Genomic DNA, 18,289 nt, shown 5'->3' on the forward strand with positions numbered 1-18,289 from the left:
GTAACATCTCAGGCAGACCATTAACAGCTGGACACTTCTATCCAGTATGCTGAAATCTTAATCTTAAAATCTGACAGCAAGAGATCCCAGAGAACCATGTCTTCTAGTTGCTTAATTATGGACCTTTAGGGTATAATGGGGCATTTTTAATTTACCTGACAGCCACCTGACACATAGAATCATCATGACTATGATTTGCCAAAAGGACTATACCATACACACACATATAGTAAAGTTAGGAAAATATTCTTCTTGTTGAATCCAGTGTAGAGAGACTTTCTATTTCCCACGGTCCTACCTTTCTGGCAACCTAATGCTTTTAAGAGTAGGAATCATTGATTCTAAGTAGCCTTCCTACCTCTGTTATTTTTAACCTAAGTTTGTAGTTGATGTTGTTCAGTTCATGGGTTCTCTTGGCAAAGATACTGGACTGGTTTGTCATTACCTTCTCTACCTTATTTTGCAGATGGGAATACTGAGGTAAACAAGGTTAATTGATTTGCACTAGATCACACACCTAGCAAGTGTGAGTGACTGGATTTGAACTCAGATCTTCTTGATTCCAGACCTGGTGCTCTGTCCACTTTACCACCTAGCTGTTCCTAAGCTAAGCTTAGGATATCTAATATTCAACAATATCAGTTTGCCTCCAACAAAGTCCTACTCCTCTGCCCCACTCCATCCCCCAAATAACTTTAAAGAGAGGTTGTATGAGAGCAGCTGATAGAATGTTGAGCTTGATATGTTCAATGCTAGTCTTATAATCCCAAAAAGTCATTTAACCTTTACATATTTTTTGGCAACCTCTTATAATTTAGTAAGTGATACAGGGATCATGATCTGTGTAGGGAGTTCCAGGGTGGAGGTTCTCTGTCCCAAAGAAATCATATATCTTTGGGGGTATTTGCCTATTATTTGAAGTATTGATGTCACTGGTAATTTCAAAGTTGGGTCAAATTGTGACATTTTAATGTAAAAATTTTTAACTTGGCTTTCTGAATATTGTATTTAGGAATGGAAAAGGGATTGTGCTGTCAAGATTCAGTGTTAATTACAAAATTATATACTTATAGAATATGGAATAAAACAGTTTCATAAAAATAGATCATGTATTGCATTGAAAGAATGGAACAGGAAGCTTTCAGTGTAATAGATAAAGAATTTATTTTGTATTCTAATTTGTTTTTCCATTTCCATACATTTCAACTCGATTGAATATGCGATTGTTGAAAGCATCCTGATCCTTAGTCCAAGATCTGGTTATCAGCATAAGGAGAGGCATAAAGCAGGTAGGTATGCTCAGATGGATTTCTAGAGACTGTGAGATTCTCTAGAAGCTTTTGTTTGCAGATGATATTGTCCTGTGTATAGCTGCAGAGGCTCCTTGATGATATCCATGGTTACTAAAAAGAAAAAAAAAATAACTTAGCCATCCATATGGGGAAAAACAACAAAAAGTGGTTTAAGAATAAAGATTGCACAGATTGGGGCAAACAGTTGGACATGCAGTCTTTTGAGTTAGTCCATCAGTATGTATGTTTTGGGCAGGCACTGAGTATGTATGATAAAGTGGATTGATAACTTGAGAAGAGAATAATAATAATAGCTAGCATTTATATAGAATATTAAAATTTTCAAAGTGCATTATAAATTTTATCTAATTTTGTCCTCATGACAACTCAGAGAGGTGAATACTACTTATATCTCCATTTTTACAGATGAGAAATCTGAGTCAGTCAAAAGTTATTATGACCCACCCAGAATTACACAACTAATAAATGCTTTAAATAGGATTTGAACTCAGGTCTTCCTTACATTAGATCCAGTGCTCTATTTGCCTGATGAGGACAGGCTTTTGCAAATAATTTTCTGTAACAGAGCATATAATTTGCAGTCACAAAATCAGTTAAATGGAGCAAAGGATATAAGATTCTTCAGGTACTTTATTTTTTGGAGTTTAAAAGCATTGGATTCCACTGAACTTTAATGACTCATAGTAACAAAGTCTCTCATGCATATTTTAAGATTATGATCTTAACATGATCAATTCAATTATGGAGATATCTGGTTAAGGTCCATCTGGTGCTTAACATAAAGTGAGGCATGAAAAAGAGGAAATGCATGCTTTATAGGATTGTTCATCACTGCTTTAAAGGCCTAAACAGAATAAGGACTCCCTCTATAGGCTGGTGTCTTATGATCATTTTCTGCAGATGACATCATACGCTTTACACTGAGCTCCAGAAACTTATGGAGACAACTCTAAGAAATCAATGATGAAATAAATCAGGCCAAACATCTATACAGTAAATATTTAATGGATGAAGATTGCCAATAGCCCACACTATAGCATGTAATTGGATGTCTTGTTCATTGAATTAATACAGCAATCCAGATATCTGGGAACAGGTCAATAGATGGGCAAAGGAGAATAGAAAAGAAAGAAGAGTCACTTGCATTTTGGATATTGGGCTATGGTTTCAATGGTTCTGAACTACTTCCCAAACTCAAAGGCCAACTTAAAAATAAATCTAAACATAGATATAGTCTTATTAGGGACAAGTAGTCACAAAATTTGAAAACTACAAGCTCCAAAGTATTGAAGTTGAGTGTGACCCACAGGGTAATGAAGAGATGCTGGATACAAGTAGACAAATATTTTTGCAATGATGATGTGAGAAGGGATTGCAAAAAGTAGATGCTCAGTCAGAAAAGGATGCAACAAGAGCAAAGGAAAACAAATAAGCAAACTGAGAACAGGACTGATCTTCACAAAGTATAAGAATTCATAAAGGAGAGCCTCACATATCTAGTAGATCATGTTCAGAAGATTCATGAAAAACCATGGGCATTAATTAAAGAAATGTATATGGTCAGCTTCTTCCAAGAGGAGATCTAACTCCAATTGTTGAGATTCCAAATTCACTGACTTTTGTTGATTCCACATGTTTATATACCATAGGATGCTGTGATGTCAAAAGAATCAAAATTTCATATTGACCCAAATAAAGATGTACAGTAGGTCTAATGAAACTTTAAAACATTACCAGTAATGGCTAATGCATAACAACAAGTGACATAAGAGATGGGGGAGAGGATTCAAGGTATAGATGACATCATACCAAATGATATGGAGGAGAAGGACTAAATGAATTTAGTGTTGCGAAGCTGTCCAATTTGAATAGAATATATAATATATAAAAGGTGTAATGTGAGATAGGAGTGGAAATCAATCAATTAAAAATTAATTCATCAGGGCTTTCCCAGGAGGACTGTTTTACTAATCTCTAACAAACTAATTCATTCTCTGAGGCTACTAATGGCTCAAAATGACTTAATATCTTACCTTTCCCAAGGTATTTATCTGTGAAAAAAATATTTCTGAAGAAAGAATGTATTAAATGGAATGAATCACCAATTATGAGAATTTTTTGGTTCCTTCATTATTTTTACAATTTTATCAATGCCTTTGGTGTTTTATGCAACAGGCAGTTCCTGATCCTCCTTTATATTCTCCCAAATGCAAAGACATTTTTTGTTATATTTATTATATCATTTTATATTATCTTTTCTAACTGGAAAATCTATTCTCTTTTTAAAATAATTTGTCTTCCTTCATCCCATTCTTCTTCCCTCCTTCCTCTCCCTCAGTCCCCAAGGAGGCAGGTAATATGATATAGGTTATATCACTATTAAATATCACATAATGCATACTCCTTTGTTTGTCATGTTGTGAAACAAGACACATTTTGCTTATACTAGAAAAAAATTAATGGAGGAAATAAAGTGAATAATGGCATCTTTCAATATACATTCAGTCACCATATGATCCTTTTATGGTAGTGGTTATCCTTGTTTGTCATGAGTCCCTTGGAGTTGTTCTGGATCCTTGCTTTGTTGATAATCATTAGGACAGTCACAGTTGATCATTATGTATAATATTTATAGTGTACAATGTTCTCTTGTTTCTGCTCACTTCACTTTGTATCACTTCATATAAATATTTCTAGGGTTTTTGTTATCTTGTTTATCATGTTTAATGGCACAATAGTATTTTATTTCAATCAAATACCACAACTTGTTCAGACATTCTCCAATTGATAGTCATCACTTAAGTTTCCAGTTTTTGCCACCCCAAAAAAAGACTTCTATAAGTATTTTAGAATTTATAGCTTCTTTTCCTTTTTCCTTGTTCACCTTAGGAAATGAACCTAATAGTGGTATTACTGGGTCAAACGGTATCTATAGTTTTATAACTCTTTAAACATAATACCAGATTGCTCTCCAAAATGGTAGGATCAGTTCACAGTTCCACTAACAACATCAAAACAACAACAACCAACATAAAAAGCATTACTGATGCTCTTGTAATATTCTATACTTTATGTCCCTTACTCCTTTATGAGCAGAGATGGCATATTTCATCATATGTACAACAAAGCCAATGTTGGTCATTTCCTTTTATATGCATTCAAGTATTTTAGTGTGATTTTTATTTACAGTATTATAGTCATTTTGCTTACTATTCTGGTTCTTTCTTTACTTTGGATCAGCTCACATAGCTTCCCATGATTTTCTAATTGGTTGGGGTTTTTTTAGTTTTATATTCCCTAATGGAATGGATATCAGATAAGCACAGGCTTGACATTTAGGGACATGGTGTTCTTTCAGTAGCACTATGGTGACTATATCCTCTACCTATTCATGAGATTAATTTCAAGGATACTTAGTCTCTGTGCATGTGAGTGTGTGTGTATGTGTATGCTGTGTGTGTCTCCTTGCTCTACTCTTTTCTAGAAGTTATCTCTCTTAAATAAGCTTATAAATACAGGAAGGGGAAAGGACTTATCTCTTTGTGAAGTCAAATAGGAACATTGAATTTTCCTATCCTAACAGGCACGACTCCCTCTTTAAACTAGCCTCCATTTCAAAAAAAAGTCATATCCACCATCTCTTCCTCCCACTGTTTATGTTTTATCCCTTCGCTGCTTTGCTTGCCATGCTAACCATAGGACAAAACAAAAATTTCCTTGCTCTGCTTTCCCATTTCCTTTCTGTTTTGCTTTACTTTTTTCTTGCTTTTTTAAAATTTCCATCCCAAACTGTTAAACTGTGAACATTTTACCATATTATCTTCTTTTTTCCTCCTGTCTAGTCTACCACCCACCTCTAGTCTTGAATAAACACTGTAAGTATGAAATTGATTAGTTACTGACTTCTTAAAATCTCCCTAATCTGTGATGAATTCAAAGTAAAAACTAGAACCAGCCTAGATGTGACTTCTAATGAGTCTTGAATTTGCATCTTTTCTCTGCTACTTAATACCCATGTTACTTTGGGTGAGTCATTTAATATCCCTAAGCCGTACATTTCTGCATCTATAAAACGGAAGGGCTGGAATGGGCACTTCTGGTTCTAAGTTCCAGATTTCTCTTATTTTAGAATTTGAAGAACCTATTTTCCTCAGAGTCTTCAGTTGTTTCCTGATATGCCAATTGTATTTGCTAACTCTTTTTTTAATCTGAGTGATCATTTCAAGTTCTTTGTCTAGTTCCAGTGAAAGAGACCAATTCTCTTTTGGTGACAGCACTATTTTGTCCAACCCACTGTAAATGACTACAAATCCAATTTTCTAATCTGCTTTCCTCTGAGTTAAATCTTCAGAGGAAAATATTGACTCTTACATTTGAGGAAGAAAGAGAAAGTCACCCAAGGTTGCTTTCATCCTCAAGAACCATTAAGAGGAATTAGAGAAATAGTTACCTCTGCTCTCTGCTGGTGTCAAAGGTCATGGTAATATAACTTTAATGGTTTGGTCACTTGAACCTTTTCAAGACCAACTGAATAGTCTTTTTCAAGTTTCCACTAGATGTAGAAGTTTGTACCTTTGTCCAAGCTCTAAAAACAACATGTTTCAGAAAAAGGAGTTGGTTTTTTTCTGCTACTGGAATAGGAAAACATTAGATCTTGGTGCCTTAGAGAGACAGACAGACACACACACACACACACACACACACATACATAGGCATGCACACATGCACCCTCATCTTCTTCCCAAACCTGGAACTTACTGCCTCTTTTCTGAAACTGCCATCGCAATCAAGTCAACTCTCATACAGCCATTTACAACATTCCCTCCAGAGTACACATCTGTTTAAAACTCAGCAAGCCAATTATTTGAAGTAAGCTGGTAATAGGGTATGATTTTTGGGAAGAAAAATTTTAGTATCCCCCAAATAATAACAACTGTTTCTCTTTAAATTGTCTCTTTTCCCTTATTGTTACCTTGACAACTCTGCTTCAGCTTTTAGGGGAGAGTTGGCTGTGAGTAAAAACAAGGAAAATCTATCTTTTAGCTTTAACATGGAATTTAATTTTATACATACATACATTCATATATAAATATATGAATATATGCACCCACAGGCATACACACAATATGACATTATTACATATGTAATGTCAATTATAGATCATGAACAGAATGTACACAATGCAGAAATCTGATACATTATCATTTGGGGAAATAATTTCAGATATAAAGAATTCTGCATGTTCTGATTAGAGGTACATCCTTTCCTCCCCCCTCCTCTTTCCAAAATCCAGGCAAGAACAATGTTGACATGGCGATGTGTAAAATGCTACATTTTTAGGGAAAATTCCAATGAAGAATAGAAAGGAAAGGAAGCACTTGAAAAAATAATTGCATTATTTTTAGTTTCAGCAGCTATAGTAGCATGCGTCAAGATTAGGATATGGCTGTGATGTGCTGAACTAAGTCTAGAAATGCTAAAAATATTGTTTCCCTTCCAGCAATTGAAATTTTAAGCAAAGAAAGACCCAGGCAAAGGCAGGTAGGGAGATCAAATTAGAATTCTTATCTCCCCACTGTAATAGGCTGCTTTTATAAAGGACAGTGGGTAAGAGCTAAGTGTTAACCTAGGTCAGCCTAAGACTTTGGCTTTAGGGGGGGAGGAAAGTGTTTTTAAAAGGGGCAGTGTTGAGTCAAAGAGGGAGGTATTATCTCTGGCATCTAGCACCACAAAGCAGAATCTGTGTGTGCAGAATTGTTGAAAAATCGGAATTGGTTATAGAAACGGTTTACTTTAGAGTTGGGAGTGTGAGGCGCGCAGACGCCATGGGCGCTGTTGCAGGGGAATGGGGGTGGAGAGCTTTGTCTGTTCATGACACATGTGTTTTCCATTGATATCTGGAGGCAGACCAGTAGCTGTAACTTGGCCTGACAAAGCCTTATTGAAGTACAGACAGAGTGTGGTTTCAAAGCAGTCAGAAAAAAGAACGGGAATGCTGTTCAGGAAATTCTTCAGGCATGGGCAGGGACTTGGCTACAATTCTGCTTTTGGAAAATTTGACCAGGGCAAGCTTCTAAATACAGGCTGGGCCTAGCCACACTCTGCAGGCAGTGCTTGTATCTCCCTTAGAGCTCCTCAGCGTATCCTAGAATTGTGTTCCGTTTTCATCTGCTTGCATCTGAGAGGGGGAGACAGAGAGACAGACAGAGAGGGAGACAGAGAGACAGAGACAGAGAGAGGGAGGCAGAGAGAGAGAGAGGTAGGATCCGATTTAAGTTTCTTGCATTCTGTGTCTCTTTTTTTTACAACTGCTCTGATATCTTTTGGTAGTTACTGAAAGTTTCTTTTTCTATTATTAAGAAGTTGAGAATGTTATTGCTTATATATTTAGTGTGTATCCCATTTCCCTACCCCCAAAAGTTTTCTGCTGAAATGGACTCTTTCTTCTATTAGATGGGAAGCTGGGGAGGTGGCCATGGAACTGGGGAGAGAAATCAGCTATTATCAGCCGGATCCAATATTCCCCAACTTTTTTTTTCACTTTTCTGCAGAGTGAAAATGGGTTGTTAGCAACAAAGACCATTTTAGATGAAACTGACTGATTCTATCCTTCCAAAAAGTTCTGATGATAGCTTTTTTAGAATATCATTTCAGAAAGAAATCAAAGAATGAATGAGGTCGATGATTCTACCCACTCTTTCTGAGTGTAATACCAGATATGCATAAGGAGGTCTGATAATCTATTAGCAAAGAAGATTCCATTGCTGTTTGAGATCCTTTGGATACATTGACTTAGGAATATCTTAGATCCACATTTTGCAATTCAGGAAGTCATTCAGTTTCTGTAATTAATTTCAGTTTCCTTCCTGAGAAGGCAGCCTGCAGTTTTCAAACCCATTAAAGTACTTTGTGCCTTTTGCAAAAAGCCAAGTGAAAGTTATATTCAAATTCACAAATTCCTGGTCACACAGATAGTAAATAACAGAGAAGGCATTTGAACCCACTTCTGATTTCAATTGTTAAAAGGTGGGGCTGAAGGTCAAAAAGGGGGATTTTTTTCATTTTCTTGCATTTTAGTCTGTGTATGTCTTCTGCATTTTCTTGTTTAAAAAAAGATCCAGAAAGATTTTGTTCAGTCTCAATGTTATAATTTATTTGGGGCTCTTCCCCACTTTTTTTTCATTTATGTCACAAGCTCCTTTCTTCATCTGGGGAGCTTCTGACTCAATATACTTTGCAATTCATTGATGAGGATTTCAATTGGGGTCATACATTTAAAAATAAGGGCAATTGGGATATGATGATGATAACAGTTTTATAGCTCTTTCTAAATTTTGAAAAGCACTTTTTTACACAAGAGATTTTTATCCACGACTCAGAAAGTTTGCCTTAACTCACCTGTGGTCAAAGAACAAGGAAAAAACAGAAAAAATTGGATCTGAACCTACCTTCTAGACTCTAATTATAACACTGCATTCATGATTCCAATGTGTCTCTTAGTAACCTTCTGATTAGGTAGAGTTTTTTTCATTTCTCTCTTTCTCTCTCTCTCTCTCTCTCTCTCTCTCTCTCTCTCTCTCTCTCTCTCTCTCTCTCTCTCTCTCTCTCTCTCTCTCTCTCTCTTTCTCACCATAAATGAAGAAATTAAATTTAAAGAAAGTTAAGTGACTTGCATAAATTTTCTGAGTGCTAGACCTAGTTCATGCTGTGACAATTATGAAAACCTACATCAAAGACAAATTTTCAAAAGGGGGGTGGAAAGGGAGCAAGCATTTATAAAGTACCTACTATTTTCCAGGCACTGAGCTAAGTAGCTTTTATATACATATATATGTATGTATCTGCATGTAAATATACATATCATTCCATTTGATCTTTAAAATAACCCTGAGAAATAGATGCTTTCCCTCATTTTACAGTTGAGGAAATCAAGGCAAACAGAGGGTAAATGACTTGCCTATTGTAATATAGGTTTTAGTCTATATTTGAACTCAGGTTTTCTGTTCTCAAAATCCAATGTTCTATCCACTGAGCCTCCAGTGACCTCATGTACATTCATAGAGAATGGAGAAGAAATCTAGAAATTGGAGACTTGTGTAGCAGTGAGGGCTAAGCTGAGATCTCTAAACAAGTGTTGAAGGAGTACCTCAGAGTACCTCAGAGGTTGCCTAGCCCAGTCCCCTTATTTTTCAGATGAGAGTTGCTGATGTCCAAAAAAATATCCTAAAGCAAGGATGGTGTATGAATCAGAGGTGATGAGCTGGCATTTGGTTTTCACTAGATTCTGTACCATCTAGGATAACAAGAAATAGATTTCTAACAAGTGGAGACAGACTTGGCAGAGGTGTCTAGAGGTACCTCATTAGCAGCAGAAATGACTTTTCAGGCCTGGACATTTCATCCCTCTTGCTGTTAGGATCCTGAAAAAAATATCTTACCCACCTCTACAGTAGAAAATGGAGGCATCCTTGGCATTGAGAATTTCTCAGTCTTCATAAACTTGTAAGAAGGTTTTTTTTGGTTTGTTTGTTACCCTGATTTGTGTATAGTAGAGGCTTGGAGAATGATGGGAAGTAGTGATAATAACCCACACATAATTGTAATAATTCATACTTATAAAATACATTAAGATTTACAAACTACTTGCCTCATAAGACGTAGGTAAGGTGGCTAGAGATATTATTACCTAAGTTGTTCTCTCTCTCTCTGTTTTTGTCTCTCTGCCTCTGTCTCTCTCTCCCTCTCTCCTCTCCCTCTTTTGCTCTCTCCCTCTCTACTTCTCTCTTCCTCCCTCCCTTTCTCTTAAGAAAAAAGAAAAACAGAGGAAGGAGACTACAATACAGTAATCCTTGTAAAGGATTAGGGAAGCAGGATCCTACTTACAAGAATTCCTTAATTGCACAGGCTGAAACAGTCTGGAGTGTGCCAGGGAGTGATCTGTTCCTCTTGATGTCTGTTCCAACAAGAATAAACTATGACCTCAGTAGACAGAATTGTGTTCCTCTGTTCAGAATATGAGACTACATGGTCAGATTGTTGTCCTTTACTGAAGAAATCAGATATTACATTGTGGAGTCTAAAGCTGCCAAAGTTCTCAGATTTCCTATGGAGGAGGAGCCATGCCCTGGAGACTTTATTTTTAACCCAAGTTGCATTTCTAATGCTTTCCAGCTGCATATATTGAGTGACCATGGCAGGCTGAATAACTGTTCACGAGTCTAACAGAAGTAGTACTAAATGTTTCAGATTCATTACTTTTTAAGGGTCCAGCCAGGCTGTGAACACTTAACTAATGATTGCAAACATGTGGGCATTCCTTCCATGGAAACAGATCCCTATTACTCTACACACTATGATTCTATGTAATTCTTATCCATAAATCCCAACTCCTCTATAAAGAACTTCTCCAGTGTTCTGGGGCCCTCCCTCTAGTTCTCTTACTGACTCTAGAATGTGAATTTAACACGTGGGCTGTCCGTCTTGCAACCTACCATTCTTACAATGTGATATCCTTTCCAGTCATGCTTGTAATTAATGATTTTTGTCCTCACTGCCAAACATCATCATTGGTAACATGACACAACCTGTTTAAACCCGCCATGGAGCTTTTTATTACCTCTGAATTATTTATAATTTGTGTTCTTCTGCAAGGAAGGTGTTTCAGAATTTGTAGCAATATAGCCTCACTAGAAGACTATTGGTATAAAAGAATGCTTATTCAGCTTATAGAAGGGGAATACAAGTTATCTAAATGAAAATCTAGAAGGGCCATTGGGCATTATTTTATTCATTCCACTAATTTTAGAGTTAAGGAGGAAGAATGGCAAAACTACCAGCCCAAAAGAACAGGGACTAGAATGGAATAGACAAGACTAGGACTCAGGGGTTCTATCTTCAAGCCTGGATTTCTTTTCTTAATAATGCATTTTAATTTTTTTACAGATTTCATGTAATATAATTTTTAATATTAGTTTCCAATATTTTGCAATTCATGTGTAGATTGAATGTATATTATCATATAATACACATTATGCACACAGCTCCACCAGCATCCTCTGCATCATTTATCTTTTTCCTTTATTTTTGCCATGTTGCCAGTCTGAAGAATATGAGGTTCTTCAGAGGTACCTTAGAGATGTTTAATTTGCATTTCTTTAAAAAATAATGATTTGGAACATTTTTATATTCTTCTGTATCTATAGATATTTTTAAATTCTTCATCTGGGAGTTGCCTGTTCATATCTTTGACCATTTGTCAATTAGGAAATGCTTTGTATTCTCATACATTTTATTCAGTTCTCTATATATTGAGAAAAGAAATCTTTTTCAGAAAGACTTGCTTTGAATGTTTTTCCCAGTTTGTGGTTTGCCTTTTAATCTTGGTTACATTGCTTTTGTTTGTGCAGAAACATTTAAATTTAATGTAGTCAAAGTTATCTATTATACATAATATTCATGCTCCTCTAAGCTGTTTATGGTACCACCTTTTAATTCTAAATCAGGTATCTATTTTGACTTCACCTTGGTGTATGGCATGAGATGTTGATCTATGCCTAATTTCTGCCACACTATCTTCTAGTCATCCTGGTAGTTTTATTCTTCTTCCAAAAGCTTGGCTATTTGTATTTGTCAAACATTAGGATACTGTGGTCATTTACCATTGCATTTTGAGTGCCTAGTCTTTTCCATTGGTTTTCCACTCTACTTCTTAGCCATCAGAAGATTGTTTTGATGATTACTGCTTTATATAGTTTGAAATCTGGTATAGCTAAGCCACCTTCCTTCAAGTCTGGTTCTCTTTAAGAATGTGTAATTATAACTGGTAAAAAATTAGCATGTATTGTCATTATGTGATCTACCCTAGTGGTAGGTGAGCTTTTGAGGGCAGGCACAGTGTTTCTTAAATTAAATTTTATTTTTTCAGTTCAGAAGCATTTATTTCCTTTCCCTCTCATATTCTTTCCACTTGGGGAAAAATGTGTTAGGAGTAGGAGAAGGTAAGAAATAAAACTCTGAAAACAAATAACCAATCAGATCACCAAGTGAAATAGTAGAGAAGGGTAAGAGGACCCAGAGAGAGAACTTTCAGTTGAATAATTAGGTTAAAGTGAGACTACAGAGAGTTTAAAAAATCAGATGAAAAGAATTGAAGTCATCACATGTATTTGGCCTTCTCATGGAGTAATCACACAAGTTATATAGTATAGTATAATAGCTTAGTAGAAATGGATGGATTAAGTGAGGTTTTTTTTGTTTGTTTGTTTGTTTTTTAGGATAGTAGAGACATGAGTGTATTTGTAGTCCATAAGGGAAAAAAAAAAACAGTAGACAATGAAAGACTGGAAATTAGAGGTAGAGTGAGGATACTAGAAGGGAGAATCTGCTTGAGAAGACAATGAAAAGCATCACTTGTGCATATGAAAAGGTTTGCCTTGTCAAGAAAGAACATTCACCTTTCCTTGATTTCATAAGCCTTCCTTTGGATCTCCAAACCCAACCACAGTGCCTGACAAATCATAAGTACAAGTGCTTACTGACTGATGTGCTATATTAAGATCACATTGTATGCATTTCCATTTTAATCACAACCCTAGTGAAAACACAGAAGCAGTGTCCTATATGGGCAGAGCAATCATTAAAAACAAAACAAAACAAAAATAACCTTGAGTTGGAAGGAACCAACTTCTCACCCAATGCAAGAAATGTCTCCAGGTAAAACATACCTGGCAGAGATAATTACTTAACTTCTATTTGAATACCCTCAGTAGCAAAGTTTAATACTTCACAGGGCATTCATTCTATTGATTGGCAGCTCTAGTTATTAGAAGTTCTTCTTTAAATTGATCTGAAAACTGTTTCCCTACAGCTTCTAAATATTGGTCCTAAGTCTGGTCTCTAGGATCACATAGAATAAATATTTTTTCTCCTTTCTCATAACAACCCCTCAAATATTTAAAGACAGATATGTTCTCCCTAAATGTCCTCTCATCAGGCAAAGCATCCTGAATTCTTTTGATTAAGCATCATAGCAAATGATATCCTGCTTACTCTCATCAGGATGTTCTCCAGTTTGCCAAACTCCCTCTTAAATGTGATGTCCATAATGAAGCACAATAACCCAGATGTGGTCTGATTAGTGTAATGCACTATAGATGTATTATTTCCCAGAATGTGGATACTACCTAGAATTCCAGGATTGTTGAATCGTCCAGGATCATAGATTTAGAGCAAGAAGAGGCCTCAGGAACCAATAATTTCCATTTTAATATTTTACAAGTGAGGAAAGTGAACCCCACAGTGGACTAAGCGATTTTCCCAAGGTAACACAGGTAACATCAGAGATGGAATTTGAACCCTGATTCTCTGACTCCACAGCCAATGATTTTTCTCCCCTTATTAAAGGATCAAATAAATACTTTGCTCTTATTTATTCAACTTGACTTTCTTCCTACCTGGCTCAAATTTGTAGGCAATAGTTGATTCCCTCTCCCCTTCATTCTTTTGTGTTGGCTAAAACCCTGAAAAAGATGTAGCAGTATCAGTGACACTTTCCCCTTACATAGATAGAATAGAAAAGAAGCCATAGTTAATATTGTACCTCAACCCAAATCTGGGGCGGGATATTAAACTTGTGGGACTTGTTGACTTTGGAATAGTTTTGGATCACAGCTTTCACTGATAAAAAAAAAAAAGAACTATTGCTGGGGATTAGAACCTCACTCAAGATCAATCTCTTTGCCCTCTTAAGGGTGATAATAGCAGATTCCCTGCATGCTCTGCCTTCCAAATCACAATTCTCTGGATGGAAACTGTTTCTAGATTTTCCAGGGTATAAGTGTTCAGTCACTAAATCTGCCTTTATCAAGGTCATAGTAAACATTGAGCCTTGGCTCCCTTCTCTATGCAAATGATTTGATATCATACTGCTATGCTGAGTGTGATTGGGGTTGTAATCCTGGAAACCTCTGACTATGTCAAATCTAATGAAGGAGAGACTAGACAGGAAAAACAGAAAACTGAAGTTCCACATTGTTTTAGATATAATTTATTTCTTGTCCTATTCTATGCCCTTCATTTCTTCTTTCTTCCATATTCACTCAGATTTTTCCTTTTCTCCTTTTCTTTGCCTCATCCCCTCTTTGCATTAATTATTTCTTTTCTCTCTCTTTCTCATCATCTTTCCCAGTATCTTCTTTCTTGCTTTCACTAGTAGCTACACATTTCTGGAGCTGGGATGTAAACACAGCTTCTCTGCCTATGGGATGGACAAGAACCTTGTCTATGGAATTATAGATTTATTTTAATTAAGTTGTATTTTTAAATTCAAAAATCTATATTGTCTCCCTCCTAGCACTCCCACCATTGCAAAAAGAAAAGATAAAGAAATACCTTGTGACATATATCATAGTCAAGCAAAACAGATTCCTTCATTGCTTGCCTTCAAAAAATATGTGCCTTATTCTATACCCTCATTTCATCACCTCTCTGTCAGAGGGTAGATATTATATTTAATGATCAGTCCTCTGCAATTATTAAAGCTTGAAGGAACCTTGAGAGGTCATCTAGTTTAACCCATTGCTTTAAGGTAACAGGCCACCTAAGACTTCTGAGACACAGATCTGTTTTGTTAGTAGTATCTACCCACAGCTGTTCCCAATTAGCTAGAGGAAATAATAAACTCGTGGTAGTAGAAATGATTGTAATATATTCTTAATCATAAAATTTCCTTTAACTAACAATCCCTATGCTGAGATTTCAAATGACCAAACTTCAGTGTAACCCTTAGTATTGATGTGGCTAGCTTTTTTTTTTATCGTGCCCTAATTAGAGAATGCTGGACTTGAAGGCCTGGGCTATGTGACTGTTTGGATCCCCTTGGTCCCTATGTGACTTTGGGCAAGCCACTTAACCTTAATTTTATTTCTTACAACTGTAAACTGAAAGAATTGAACTAGAGAAAATTTTAGATCCCTTTTCAAAAATAATTCTCTGATTCCATAATGTTATAGAAGCAATTGATCCCTAGACATCATATGAGGATGGCAGTAGTTTGAAGACAGTTACTAAAAGAAAAATCACAATGGCTTATAAATAATTAAAACCATCAGCTTTTATTATGTTTAATTCAAGCAAAGGAAGGGCTAGGCAGATGCCTGAGGTAGGGAATTAAAAGGGATGGGGGCAATGAAGAAAGAATACCACCTTGGTATTTGCCAACTTCTCTGAAACAGGATCAAAAAAGGCAGAGTACAGAGAACTCAATGCCACAGGTGGTTGAATGTCATAGAATTTATAACCAGTGGATACTATCTAGCATAGTATCTAGCATAGACCTGTCTTGTTGCAAGAAAAGTCTGGGCCCAGAAAAGAAATAGCCTTCCACAAGGAAAACTAAAACTGAAAAAGCTTTAATATATTTTTAATTTTTTTTTCCTTTTAAATTATCTACTGGCATTGTGGAAAACTAAACCAGTATGATAGTTTTAATTCTGGTTGGCCTTAGGCAGGTCATTTAGCCTCTTTAGGCTTTAGTTACCACATCTATAAAATGAAGGGGTTGAACTAAATAGTGAAGATTCTTCCAGCTCCAGTATACTTTGAGTATTGCCTAGAGTCTCTCCATTAGTGAAGATTCTTCCAGCTCCAGTATACTTTGAGTATTGCCTAGAGTCTCTCCATTATTAACGTATCTGTCAACATCAAAAAAATCACAAGTACAATTCAAAAGAAAGGAAAGAAGTAAAAAAAGAAGGCAGGAAGAAAGAAAGAAAGAAAGAAAGAAAGAAAGAAAGAAAGAAAGAAAGAAAGAAAGAAAGAAAGAAAGAAAGAAAGAAAGAAAGAAAGAAAGAAAGAAAGAAAGAAAGAAAGAAAGAAAGAAAGAAAGAAAGAAAGAAAGAAGGAAGGAAGGAAGGAAGGAAGGAAGGAAGGAAGGAAGGAAGGAAAGAAGGAAAGGAGGGAGGGAGGGAGGGAGGAAGGGAGGGAGGGAGGGAGGGAGGAAGGGAAAGAAAGAAAAAGGAAGGAAGAAAGGGAGGGAGGGATAGAGAGAGAAGAAAGGAAGAGGAAGGGGAAGGGAGAAAGGGAGAAGGTGAAGAGGAAAGGAGGGGAAGGAGGAGGGAAAGCAGGAAAAGAAGGGGAAGAGGCAGCAAAAGGAATTGCACAGCTGATTCACAGTCAGAAGATAATTATTTTGGATATATTTTTCCAATGGTGTGCATAGGTTTGTGCTAATTAATTCATGTTTTTGCCTTATCCTCTTAAGAAACCATGCTTCATTTTAAACCAATGAACTTTAGGCCAATTGGGAATAAGAACTCTAAGTCAAAAGTGAAATGGATAAGATCTAATTGATGGAATGGTGACAGGTATGGTTAATTGAATATTTAGCCAATGGAAATAAAAAGTCTGGCCCTATAAATGCTTCCAGCAAATGCTTTGGACATAATTTAGCTAGCTTTCTAAAAATGTAAGGTATATGGTGAAAGATCTATATATATATTTATATATATTTAAAACTTAGTATTTTGTCAAACAAATATCTTTCTTCCCATTTCTAGAATAATGAGAATTGATTATTCATTGCTTCTAAGAGTTCATTCTCAATGCAAAATCCTATTAATGAAGATCACAATCCCTCCATTTTTAATCAACAATATTATCAGTAGATGTGTCCAAAATCTTCATTTCCTTGTGGCTACTTCTCTAGTGATGAGCTTCTACAAACTTACTGAGCCTGGTCATCAGAAGAGAAAAAAATAGTCACAGGATCATAGATTTAGAGCTGTAACAGGAAAGGCCATCTAGTGCAAACAACTTCACTATTGATATCATATGTGATATATATGAAGCCTTTCCAGATACCTTATCCATATATGTCTCATATAACATCTGGACAGACCTCATGTTATTACCCCCATTTTAAAGAGGAAGCTGATAGTCTCAGAAAAGTGGCCCTATACAGTGCTCAAAACAATTCTAATACTAACTTCCACTGAATTGTGATGTTTCATGTTTCAGGAAGGATAGTGTGCTTTATGTTGCTGATTGCTGAAGGACATGAATTCTGATTGTCTGGGAAAATGCTGACCTTAACACTGTGTACCTATTTAAGGAGATTGTTAGAATATACTGGAGTGAAGGACTTTAAGGGAGTAATGAAAAGTGTGAACCTTTTTTAGAATGACTAATGGAAATTATGGAACAAATAAATATGAGGAAAAACTGGTCTCCAACCATGTCTCTTGACTTCCAGTGCTTGAAACCCTAGACTACTCAGAGTGGATTCCCCTTGCTAAGATCATTCTTTCTGCCTTTGATTGAGGTGCGATATTTTATCTCACTCCAGCCAAAGATCTCCTTTACAAAGATATATTCTTTGGTCTCTTCTAATCTGTATAATTTCATTGTCTTCTGTTTACCATTTTGTTTAGATAAATGTGTTTACCTGCATTCTTGATACTCTGTTGTATAAGCAGCATTTGGTAGAAGACTGTTAAGGTGGCAATTATAAGCTAACTACCATCTGACTCAAGAATAATCAGGGAATGTGGTGTGTATACTACTGCACCTCCTCCTTCCCCTCATCCCTTCCAATATATACCTGTATACTTTGTACCCAGAGGCTTACAGATATTTGTGGAGTAATGGCTAGATTTCATTTAACCCTAATGCTTCATCTTAGAGGTGTTAGCTAAAGGGAAAGAACTTTGAAGAGGTTAGATCCCAGATCAATTATCTATTTTTTTTAAATCCTTACCTTCCATCTTAGAATCAATACAGTGTAATGATTACAATGTATTACAATGTATACTGGCAGAAATGTGGTAAGGGATAGGCACTGAGGGATAAATGACTTGCCCAGAGTCACACAGCTAGGAAATTTCTAAGAACATATTTGAACCTAAGACATCTCATCTCCAAGCCTGGCTCTTAATTTACTGAACCATCTAGTTGTTCCCTTCACCAGATCAATTATCTAT

General features: G+C 36.1%; 1 protein-coding gene and 1 long non-coding RNA gene across 6 annotated transcripts in view; one reads left to right on the forward strand and one right to left on the reverse strand.

Annotated features, from left to right (window-relative positions):
* Positions 1 to 18,289, forward strand: part of SGCD (sarcoglycan delta) — a 1,484,556-nt gene that overhangs the window by 970,427 nt on the left and 495,840 nt on the right. Inside the window, exon 1 of one of the 5 annotated variants that reach the window (XM_007473937.2) lies at positions 7,151 to 7,572. The exons of the other annotated variants lie outside the window; for them this stretch is intronic. The gene's annotated coding sequence lies outside the window, so the exon portion shown is untranslated. Of the gene's footprint in view, positions 1 to 7,150; positions 7,573 to 18,289 lie in introns of those variants that run through there. 5 annotated transcript variants of the gene reach the window in all.
* LOC103105044 (uncharacterized) lies at positions 1,146 to 10,598 on the reverse strand. The gene is made up of 2 exons (XR_457792.3): positions 10,197 to 10,598; positions 1,146 to 1,403 (listed from the first exon to the last, which is right to left on the reverse strand). It is a non-coding gene; the product is annotated as an uncharacterized LOC103105044 (long non-coding RNA).

The sequence above is a fragment of the Monodelphis domestica genome, chromosome 1 (assembly GCF_027887165.1).
Source record: "Monodelphis domestica isolate mMonDom1 chromosome 1, mMonDom1.pri, whole genome shotgun sequence".
In the NCBI taxonomy this organism is placed as follows: domain Eukaryota; kingdom Metazoa; phylum Chordata; class Mammalia; order Didelphimorphia; family Didelphidae; genus Monodelphis; species Monodelphis domestica.